The sequence below is a fragment of the Stylophora pistillata genome, chromosome 1 (genome assembly GCF_964205215.1).
Source record: "Stylophora pistillata chromosome 1, jaStyPist1.2, whole genome shotgun sequence".
Taxonomy (NCBI): Eukaryota; Metazoa; Cnidaria; class Anthozoa; order Scleractinia; family Pocilloporidae; genus Stylophora; species Stylophora pistillata.
In genome coordinates, this window is record NC_142519.1 from 57,188,041 (window position 1) to 57,200,588 (window position 12,548).

The 12,548-nt window shown below is 38.1% G+C and overlaps 1 pseudogene; it reads right to left on the reverse strand.

Moving 5' to 3' along the window:
* Positions 1 to 1,007: 1,007 nt before the first annotated feature.
* On the reverse strand, positions 1,008 to 3,606 carry LOC148743264 (uncharacterized; annotated as a pseudogene).
* Positions 3,607 to 12,548: the final 8,942 nt, after the last annotated feature.

The following is a 12,548-nucleotide window of genomic DNA, read 5'->3' on the forward strand; positions in this document are numbered from 1 at the left end:
TAGTCTCATTTGTTTAGACTGCACAAATTCTTCTTACAGATGATGACGAATTTCTCAAAAAGGCATGAATTACATTTATTGCTAATGTTATTGTAGGGTCTGCACTGCTTAATAATTCTCCACCTGATGGTAAACAGTTTGTTGTTGTCTTTGAGTGTCCAAATATGTTTTGACAGTTTGGTTTCGTTTCTCTTGTTTTGATGTCGAAAGGATGCCGTGTGGTTTCTGTAGTGGTCCTTAAAATTTGTAGCGAGGCTGACGTACGATTCTGATGATGTTTGTGTTGTGACTGTTGCTTGGTAAACTACATTTTGTGTCAGGCATTTTCTCTAGCAGGCATTGATCTTTTTATCTGTAGTTGCATTCTTTGTGGCTTGTTTGTGTTTGCAACTGTTGGTAATCTGATAGTACTGCTTCGTTGTGTGACGAGATGATACCTTTCATGTTGGGCATGCAAGAGTAGCTTAGCTTCAGTGTGTGTTTGTTGAAGATCTAGTGCAAGGGGTGTCTGTTTGGGAAGCATTTGTCAATAATGTTGAGGAACTTCCTTCCCAGGTTGGTTTTTACGTTACCGTTCCATGGGGGGGTTGTACCATATGATCTTTTTTGGTGGTTTCTTTTGCGCTTTGGCTGTGGGTTGTATGTGAGCTTTTGTTTGTAGCCGCTCTCGTCAAGCGCTTTCTGGTACGGTGGAATGGTGTCTTCGAAAACTTTCTGGCTGGATGAGATGCTGGTTAGTCGTTTGTGGATGTTTTCTGGGATGTTCTTCAGTAGTGCGGGTGGGTGGTTGCTTTGTCAGAAAGTTTATGGTTTTCTTATTCGATTCGATGGCGATTTATATAAATATAGATGTAGATATAGATACATTCTTGCACTAATTGTATGCTTACCATGGGTTTAAGACAACCAAGAGCTAAATTATGTAAACTTAAAAAAAAATGTATCTCCGTTTATGAATTCAAGCCGGGTGTATAATTGTAACATTTCAATTCATGTAACATTTTGTATTACACTGTATGCAATATTTCTGACCTTCTATTAATTAGAATGAACACACATTCACTGTTCTGCAAGTTCCTCTTAAAAAACTTCTCTTCTGATGTCATCTGAACCAGTCTAAAAATAACAACAGAAGATTAGATGTAACCATAAATAGTAAAAGCTAGTAAAAGAATTATTAATGTGTATATTAATTCTGGCATCATGGCAATTATGTATGCATTACAATGTTCTGTTTATTGAACTTTAAGTACATTTCAAATATGTACCTTGAGGATGTTTGACCAACATCCTGTTCCCCACATAAAATGGTATAGAAAAACATACTGACAACTGGATTACACATGGGGTAATTCCCTGAAACCAAAACACAAAATCATATATAGCTTTATGCAATGGTGTGGCACTGGCACAAAGTAACACTAAAAACTGTAACTATATATGCTGCAATCAACCAGAAATTCATACAGTTTAATCAACCCTACTCAATTGAACAAAAACAAAACTATTGTGTCAGTGATTATTGACTTTGGTTGGACAGTTTGTACATCCTCCTTGTGGATTTGAAGTCCAGAAAGTTGCACTTTATCTGGAGGTGTGTGAGGGGTACTGTATTGTGAGGTTGACAAATCTATTACATGAAAATCTGATTGCCTAGGACAGTTGGTGCCTTGGAAAGTGCTGGTATCTGCTTCTTGTGAAGTGCTGACAACTTCCGAATTATAACTGGGCTGCTGTATAGAACTGATGGTCTGTTTTAATTGTGAGCAGCTGGTAGCTTGAGAAGAGCATACCTCTTGTGCCAAACCTATGAGAACGACCAAAAGAGAAATAAAAGCGCAGTTCCTCTTAACAGGATAGTGCATGAACTTCCAAATATAGCAAATTATTATATGACAGTGTTCAAGATTGAAATTAATATTAACTTTGAAGCAAAACAAAAGTTCACATTTACATGTTATGGCAACCTACCCTACAAGTCTCAGTAGCTGTGCACTTCTGTGCACTGATATGTTTGTGACCAGAATACGGATACTTGCATTAATTAATTCTAATAGTTAGAGAAAAGTTGATAACTATACCAGGCAATACTGTCCTGGAAAACTTCAGTCATCTTGAAAGGGAGAACCCGACTGGTCCAAAACTTTTCTGGTTTCGTACAGACAATAGACATGGAGCCAGGGTTGTAGGACACCTCAACAGTGAAGATTCCTTTATTTGTCCACACAAAAAAGATATTCAACATCAGCTCACTTACAAACATTTGAAGCTGAACTTGCAAGTAATACTGTGAAGTAGGCTTCAATGCAAACTCATTTCCATTTTTAAGGTCACCAATTTCTGGGGTAAGGAAAGCTTGTTTTGGGTGCAGACCTCTGTGTTTCCAAGGGCATTTATATTCTACAACTTTGTATCGACAACCATTAGAGCATTGACATTTCTTAATGTTATCCACAATAACACCAAGGTAAGGCTTAGACTTTTAAATTATAAAGCTTTTGGAGACAAGTTCCAGTTTATGGTGGGTATGGTTAGCAACATGCTGATATGCCTGGTGAGCAAGGAAAGGCTTAGACTTTGAAATTATAAAGCCTTTGGAGACTAGTTCCAGTTTGTGGTGGGTATGGTTGGCAACATGCTGATATGCCTTGCAAGCACTCTCTTCATGAAATAACCCTCGCTCCCTGGCATTTTGTAGTTCCATTTCCTTTTGTTTAGAATGAATGTGAGGTGTCTTGGCTAATGTAATATCTTCTACCACCTTTGTGACATTTTCAGCATTATTTTTCTCAAGTGCTTCCTGCCTGGTGAAGACTCTCTTGCACTTTAAAGCTGTTATGAAGCCTGCCTTGTGTAGGTAGCATTCCTGACATTGCAATTGCTATGAGGTGGGGCTCTCAACATGCTCCCTTTCTGTATCATCGAATAACAACAAACTCAAAACTTCTTCGGTTGTAATGTTGGGATCATTTCTCAAAACCTCTAGTAATTTAGTATTCATAATACCAGTGTTGGCCTTATTACCATTTGATTTGGCGGATTCATCACAGAGATCAGTGTCAGCTTCTGGACTGCAATAAAGTTTTTTTGGTAAGGGAAAGATAACAGGTTTATCAGTTTCCAGTTGGCACATCTTTTGGGTAAATTTTCTAAGTTACTCCTCATCTGGTGCAATTGTGTCTTCAGGAGCATGGACATCTGTGTCAATATTTTGGGAGTACGTGTGTTTACGTTTCCTTTTTCTGTAGGAGGGTGTTTTGCCTTTCTTGATCACCAAATTCTATGCTTTGCATGCTTGAGTATTTGCTCTTGGTCTCTCAATCCAGATGCAGGGGACACCAGTTACACTGTTGCTACCACAAGTGTTTAACAAAATCTTCTAGGGTGTACATCATGGCTACAATGTGCTTACAATGGATTGGGAATTACCATATCATGAATTGTTAAATTGTTTGCATCATTGGTTTGATCTTTTTTGAAAGTTGGATCCACTGGCAAAACCATTCTTTTGACTGCAGAGGTGATCTCTACCAGCGAAGTTTTCAAATATCCGCTTACTGAAACTCCACATTCTTGCAAATATTTTTTAAGTTCTGCCACATTCATGGTGTGAAGGTTGCTTTTATTCTTCCGACTGGACAATTTGAACCTAGAACTTTTAGAGTTTTTCCAACTTTTCAAGACTTTAAGCACTGGAAAAATTATATAGTAATGGGAACATGAAATAACGACTTGTAGTTCATACATGTGTGGTAAATTTCTTGAGACTGGATGTCCGAACTTTTGCAGTTTGTTTACGTAAAAAATCATGTAACGCTACACGTGAAATCTAACACCTAAAAGGTGAATTGAAGGTACCGTAATTTCCGGCCGTCTACCCACGGGTAATCTGTTGATTTTGTCTTAAACACGTGCCACTGCGGGTAATAGAGAGGTGTGGGTTATGTGACAATTTTGAAATCTACTGGGAGTTGAATTGAAAATAATTCTCACCTTCCTGAGTTTCCACCTCTCAGATGAATTTTATCGTATTTAAAGTGCCACAACGTGGCACGAAAACATGATGCGGACTCGAGTTTATTTCATACACAATTAGTTACCCGACGAACAAATTTTTATCGGCATGTGTGTAAACAAAACCTTGATGGTGACAAAAATAATCCAAGGATAACCAGCGCATCAGTAACAAATTTCCAGTTAACACTAGCTTGAGCTGAAGAGAATTTTTTCGTTCTAAGGGACTTGTTAGGCCCAGTAGAACTGGAGATATCGACCTTTTTGAGAAATCAACATGGCACTGAACGATCGCTCGCACAAAATGTGGCCATGAATTTGCATTCCATCAAGAATGAAACATTGTGATTTCTAGAGCCTTTTTGTACAAAATTCCTCTGCGTTAAAGGGGCAGATTATCCACCAGTGTGGGTAATCTGTTGACTGTTTTTGCATGCATTAATTGGCTGATGCGGGTAATTGGTCGTGCGGGTAAATGGCTGGAAATTACAGTACTGTAGTACTTTATTAAAATGGAATAGTGGTGAATGGGTTGAATTTTTACAGTAATCTAATGGTGTTGTGAAGGTGACATTGGCTCAATTAAACAAAAATTTTTCGTCAATTCAAAATCAGTGATATTATGATGATTATCATTATTGTTATATATATAATCATTATTAACATTTATTTGCTATTCAAAAATAAAAAAATATAAGTTGTGTATATAGCTTAACAAAACGTTAAATCCATCTCTAAATAGTGATTCTATAGTTAAAACATCACTCTTTTGTACATTTATGAGGAAATGTTGGGTTCTTGTTTGCCACAATTGATGGCTCTAGCATAACATAATTATTATAGAAAAAGTTTACATTCACTGAAAAATTAAATCCATAGTGTGTCTAAAAGAATAAATATTCATAGCTTTTAATATGTTCATGGGTGTTACTAAAGGAAAAAAAAGGGGATTAAAATTCCACACATTGGAATTTGACCTCATCATCCAACTGATGTTGACACATTCAGGAAGAACTAAAATTACATCCGATAGGAAGAGGGTTGCATAGTTTGATGTGGTCCTGCAAAATCCCATATACATGTATCTCTACTGATGGTACAAAATTGTGCCATCATTGAAGTGGAGCCCTCCTCCCCTTTGTACAAAAAAGCTAAAGGAGAAAAATTGGGTTTAATCATACAGTGGTTTTATCTCGCTTTGTAAGTTGTGACAAGTTATGTTGGATTTCTTGTGAATTGCACAAAGTGAAGGGCCCTTGGTTCTTTTTCAGGCATTGCTCAAATCACCTTGATTCTTCTCTGGTTTGATTTTCATGAAGCACTAAATTTGTTGCTAATTTGGTGAGATGTTGATTCTTGGCTTACTGTAGTTGCTCTGTTAAGGTTTTGACAAACCAAGCTTTTTTCCTGTAGGTTTAGTTGCTTGTTGTGGTTGACAACACTCGCTTGATTTAACAACCTCTCTTATTTTAAAGAAACAACTGCTGTCTAATAAGATAGCCAACACACTCTCTAAAAAGTTGTTTTTAAGATTTGAAATTTTTTTCATTGAGAGGGAAGGCAATTTCTTGATCAAGTAATTCTGGAGAGTGTCCCTTGTCTCCTTCTCTGGTAGTGGTGGCTTTTGTGACCAGGCATCAAAAGAAAGCTTGGCCTTTAATGTTTGTTGTTCTCCCCCAGTGATGTCTTTTGAGGAGCTTGCATTGCTGAAATTTCTTCATGTGATTCATTATTTTGACTTATATTGTGCCCTAAGATTGGGAGCAAGAAAATTTATCGAAAAACTAGCAAAAAGCACACACCCACAGGTGTCATAATTTTTACATTTATGACATTTGTAAATTGGAGTGGTCATTGTCAGTATAGTTGTGCCACAGGGAACAGGTAGCAATATTCCAAAAATACCTATGAATATCTCTTGTTTCTTTCTGAGCCGACACTCAAAATACTTTCAAAAGTCGTTTTTTTTCTTCTTCTATGGTGGAGATCGATAATGTCTCTGTTGTGATAGACAAGAAGTTAGTTTTTGATAGATAGGTCCCTTTCTGTGTGAAGTGCTTTAAGTAACTCATGTTGTAAGTAGGGCCTTCTCATAGTAAAAGATTAAGTGCTGTGTAGTACTTTGGTGGGAATTGGTAAAGTTGTTTTCACTTGTTAATGCATTGAAATTAACCTGGAAAAAAAAAACTTAATAAAGGTATCTAATTAATTGTGGGACCAATTGGTGCCATATACATGGTATTAATTATGAAACTGGTGCTGTTGTCCACTGTACAGGATTGACAGAAAAAGTCACCAAGGTTTATATGATTAAGAAGATAACAGTTGCCAACCCGTCTCTTATCTTTAGACAAAAAGTTAAAATAAGTGTGTTTAAAAGCAATGACTCTCATTTAAGGAAGTACCTACAACATAAACAGCTATACTTGTAGGTCTTTAAATATACACAGGGTTTAGTAATAAAAGTTATCGAATTTTAACAGCTTTAAGCCGAGCGAATTTTATACGTTTAGCCTAACTTAAATTAAAATCTGACTTGTAGAGGGGGTTTCGGCTTATAGCCGAGAGTTTAACCTGAACAAAAATTATGGACTTAATAAAACTAAGATAAATACTCATAGATTTGCATACAAGCCGAGCAAAACACATGGACAAAAAAGCAGGAGTTATTGGTCATTAACTTTTAATATGTGGTGGCTCCTAAAGGAGCCGTTTGTTTTTTGTCGTGAACTGCACTTTCAAGGATGTCAGCTTATGGCTCATCTTCGCTTTCTGTATCAAATTCTTCATCCATCTCATCTTCTTCGGTGTCATTGTCTTGCTCCTCTTCATAGATGGCGTCATCCTCAGTGCCATCAAGCGCATTGGAGATGCTGCAAGTAAGAAATGATTTCCTCACCATCTCCTCTGGGATCTCCCTAACGTAGAATGAGGTTTCTTGACGGTGCTTTCTTTTTCCCAGCAGGAGTAAACTCAAAGGGGCCAGTTACCATCCACGGCAGGTACTTTCTTCTCATATTCTCTTTGAAGGGCTTATTTAGACACTTGTCTAAGGGCTGGAGAACTGGAGTTAAGCCACTGGGAATAAAAGCTACATCAATACTTGCCGCTGTAATGCTTCTTTCACTGACTCAGTAAGGTGAGCACGAAAGGAGTCCCAAACCAACAGCGATCGCTCACCAGTGGGGTTTCTTTGCATGCAGGTACGAATCCACTCCTTCATGCCTATAACGAAAGAAAGAATACAACAATCGATTAGACCTCACTTTAATTAAAGACTTCAATAAAGCATGTGGCTTTAAACACGAGTAAAGAGCACAGACAAAAGAGCACATATGAACAACACAAAACTGTTAACTTACCAGCTTCATCCATCCATCCTTTTTTGTGGAATGAAACACAAACGGAGTCCAGAAGAACCAGGTCTCTCAGGGTTCGTACGCCTTTAAAGATAACTTTAGGAGGCAGCTTTTTGCCATCAGCAGCGACCGCCAATGTGACTGTGAAACTTCTCTTCTCTGCGCCACAGGATTTCACAGGAACTGTTTGGCTGCTGCTGAATTCTAGAGTACATCTGGACAGCATCTCGAACTGCATTGGTGTCTCATCCATATTGAAAATTCTGGACAAAGGGCATCCACGGTGCTGATGAGCTGCGATCACGGACCGGTGGAGTTTTACTGTTTGCTCTGCGAGATCGTTTGGCAGACGCTTGGCGAGGGTGGTCTTCGTTCGGAGAGTGATGGAATGGCGCCGCTTCCAGTTTATGTACCAGCCTACAGATGCTTTGAATGTGGGATCATCGCAGAATTCTTTTGCCTTCAAGCGCAACATCAGTCCACCGACAGCAATTCCTAAAATGAAGAAAAGATAGAACACATAAGCAATGATACTAATGTTTTGACAACTATCAAAAACCTGACCAATGAGAATGTTCTGTTCCCACTGATGTGTAAACAAACTTGTCACATGATTCTCACCTTGACTTCTCTGCTCAGTAAACCATTCCAGCAATCTTGATCCATCTCAGGATACTTTGGTGTAAAACAGCCCATCGTTTTGCGTTTTGCAGACAGTTCTATTGTGCCATCGAAGAGGTTTTCTTGGTCTTTTCTCCAGCGTGGAACCATTGACTCACCGATGCCGTATTCCCTCGTGATCTCAGAGTTGTCCTCGACGGCTTCTGCTTTGGCGACTATTTTAAGTTTGAAGGCTAGATTGTATGATGTACGATGGGCTTTTGGCATGATAACGGATTGAGAATGAACGACTATCGACATGGGATTGTTAAAGACAGGTCTCTGAACTCGGAATGTTCATATGATCAAGTCGTGAATTCAATTTTATTCATTTGATTGGATCACATTAAATTCAGCTTACTGTGATTTGTTGTTATTCTTAGCCATTGTATTCAGTAGGTAACAATATTGATACAGTTGTTTCCCGAGGGGTAAGCCAAGCTTTCGTTAAATATTCATGACACCTTGCTTTTCAAGTGAATTGCCCGTGCCGTTGGATAATTAAACCGTTCTTTCATTTAATTTTAACAGATTTGAAAAGCTAAATGTGATTAAAATTTTTCATGAGCTCTGATACGTTTTAAGAACTGGGTCTCAGCTTATAGCTGAATGTTTTGTGTTTGTTTGAAAACGATCATATTAAGTTTTAAGAGTTAAAAGAGAGTAAGCCACTGTCAGGCTTTTCCAAACATTTATTACACAAAAATCATTCTACAAGTCAGATTTGTATTAATCTTACATTGAAATTGAAGACAGAGGTTGATTCCTTTCTATTTTGATAATAATTTAATAATATAATTTACAAATTTCCGCGCCATTCTTATTCAAAAGGGTTTGACAAATGGCTTCAATTTGCGCCAATACTCCTAGAACATGGCTTTGATCGATCAAAAATCGATCAGAAATAATTATTTCAACTAGCGACGCCCCCCACCCCCCCCCATGAAACGTGCTCTGCCCCCATTTCTACCCACACATTTAGAGTCACTCTTGATTACTTTTTGTACGCCATAGGCGTAAAAAATTTGAAATTCGAGGTGTGAAGCACCATTATTGTTATTATGGTATTTTAAAATGGAACATCAAATTGTACCTTCTTGATTTTGCCCTCTGTTGAAAAAAGATCGAACATTCGACCACAGGTTCCTCAGTTTTGGTTTCAGTATAGCTTGCACGTACACATCAGAAATTTATGGGATAGTTAGTGAGACTTTTGAATAATCTCTATTATATTCAAGTTGGTCTCCATGGTCATAATCAACTCTTTTTCATTTCTGATTTTCTATGTCAATCGTCAGTTACAAAAGTTGCCAGCCTACCCTGACACGAGAGAAAATTTGAACATGACAGTATGTCCTATTAAATAGTGAAAATTAAATAGACCTGTTACCTGTGGAGTAGAAAGCGTATACAGAAATGGGTTGATAGCTGAATTGATCGGCAGAGCGAACACTGCAATCCACACTGCCAGATCACCAGGGGGATCAAATGTTTTCTCGACGTGAGACTTGATGCCGATAGCAATGATTGGTATCCAACACAAGAAGTCGGTCAGAATGATGAAGAACACCCTTTTGGCAAGTGCTCTTTCTCTTTTGGCCTGTGCACTTTGTGCTCTTGCTCGTATTTCACGCACAGTTCCATGTGCACCGAGCCGTCTGCTTGACGACCATGAGTCAGAATGGCTGGCAAATATAGATCTAAGTTTACTAGATGAATCAAATGAAGAAGAACAGCTCGACGTCCAGGAAATTTCTTCCTTTAATTCATCGAAGAAAATAGAAACAGCAACAAAACAACGCGCCAGTTTGGTACTGCTTCGCATACTTCTGTCACGCACTCCCCGTAAATAAATATCCGCGAAATTCACCCGCACTGAACAACATATATATAACAGTTTGGCGTGTTGGATAATAAATAACCTATTAGACGTTTTGTTGTATAGTATCGCTGAGTAAAAATTTTACTCGTTATTTGTATTTTCACACGCCCTACGGGCTCGTCAAACTACGGCACAACTTGTAATAATAATCAGCGATACTACACAACAAAACTACTAACAAGATATATGTATTAGTGCTGGTAAAAAGCGCGGCAAAACAGCTGTGGCATTTTTTACAGAATTGTGTAGTATCAGATGCCTTTTCGTTGACGTGTAGACCATCGTGTATTCGACTCATTTCCAAAGTGTAACATTGTTGTCCGCTCTATTTAGTGTTGACATAAATTAAACAGGCGAATCTTAATTTAGAAATGTCACGTCATGTATTCTTCCATGTCATTGGTTTGTTGAGGAACTTAGTTCCTAAAGAGCAAAGTCCATATTACAAACCAAATCTGATTGGTTGACAAAGGAACTTAGTTCCCAGAGAACTCATTAAAAATGCATTTGAGATCTGATTGGCTCATTCAGGAACTAAGATACCTGAAATGTCAAGTACATTTTAAAATGGTGAAGTACATTTTTAAATGGGGATGTGTTCATGATAAGTTTAAATAGATTTTTTCTTTTTTGATTTGACACTGGTATTGTCTCAATGAAGCCTACCTCAGACTGATCGATCCATTGATGTAACATTGTCTTTATGATTTTTAAGTCTGCGCCAAACATACATACATACATACTTTATTTATTCCAGAAGCAGACTATGTATACACTAAGAAGAAATGGAAAATATGCTTCCAGAAAAGGAAGTTAAGAGGTTATCCCTATGTGAAAACTCCCTAAAAAATAAGTCTAAATGAAAATAAAATATTTAGTTATAATTAAATATTTAAATACAATTTAAGCTGAGATTTAAAATGCTGAAGATTATCAGCTTCCACTATGTTTCTTGGTAATTCATTCCATAATTTAACAATCCTAATGAAGAACGAATGTTTATAACAATTAAGTCTTGCTGGTTTGACGTAAAGTTTGTACTGATGATTCGCTCTCGTACATCTAGTTGTGGCAAAATCAAAAAAGGTTCCAAAATCTAAATGGTAAAAACCAAAAACAATTTTATAACACTCAATCAAAGATAGATAAGTTCTACGGTCGGAAAGAGTAGGCCATTTTAGCAATTTGCATCGGTCTTCGTAGGACATGTCTCCTTTGCGTTGATTTAAAGCAAGTCTTGAAGCTCTTCGCTGTACATTCTCAAGAGCATGGATGTCCTTGACGAGGTAAGGACACCAGACAGGTACCACATATTCCAAAATTGGCCGTACAAGAGATTTGTAGAGCATAGAAAAAATATTTGCATTAGCGGTGCCTATCGAGCGTTTCATAGAACCTAGGACTTTATTCGCTTTGTTCACAGTTATACCAATGTGGTTACTCCATGAGAGGTCCTTAGTTATTATAACACCGAGATCTTTAAATTTATCTACGTCTTTCAAGGGCTGTCCAAAGAAATAATTGGTCACTGACTTATCACGTGAATGTGTAATTCGCATAGATTCACATTTATCCGCGTTAAAACGTAATTGCCATTTACAAGCCCATTCGCCAATATTGGTAAGATCTTCCTGAAGACGCTGACAATCTGTGATCGGGTCAATTATCTCTCTATAGATCTTCGTATCGTCTGCATATAATTTGATTGTGGACGATACACATTCTGTTATGTCATTAATATACAGCAAAAACAATAAAGGCCCAAGGATGGTCCCCTGTGGAGTGCCAGAGGTTACATACGACCAATCAGAACAAGATCCCCTGATAACTACACGTTGTTTGCGACCAACCAGAAAATGTCTGAGCCAGTTAAGCAGACAACCGTCGATGCCATTACTTTTTAATTTTAAAAGCAGCCGCTCGTGAGGGACACTGTCAAAGGCTTTAGCAAGATCGAGAAAGATGACGTCGGTAGGAGTGGAGAGATTTCGTGATTTCGCCCAGTCATTAAACGTTGATAATAATTGAGTTGCAGTAGATCTTCCTCGCAGAAAGCCGAATTGATTGTTGTTGATAAGGTCAATTTCACGCCAGAAATTAAACATCCTGTCGAAAACAATTTTTTCACCGATCTTACAAGGGATTGAAGTAAGGGAAATTGGGCGGTAGTTTTCTCTCGAAGACTTAGGACCCTTCTTGTGTAGAGGTGTAATATCTGCGTGTTTCCATTCATCTGGTAAGAGGCCAGCAGAGAACGATTTATTTAGCATATAGGTCAACGAAGGTGCTAATTCCGAAGCACACGATTTTAAGATGCACAGCGCGATAAGGTCAGGCCCAGGGGACTTGTTGGGCTTGAGTTTTAGGAGGAGGCGGCTTACCTCATCAACACAACAATCAATGTTTGCAAGTTTCTTGTCGACAATACAATCCTGTATAGGGAAATTTACATAATCTTCTGATTTGCTAGATGAAGCATGGTAAAGTCTGTTTACAAGCTTAGTGGCCTATTAGGCCGGTGCTTAACTCCGGTTTCTGTAGCATGAAGCGACTAGGAGTATTTCTACTCCTCCCCCCCCCCCCCGATGGGATGCTAGTCCATCGCAGGGTTACCCCCAGCATTAATAATCTTC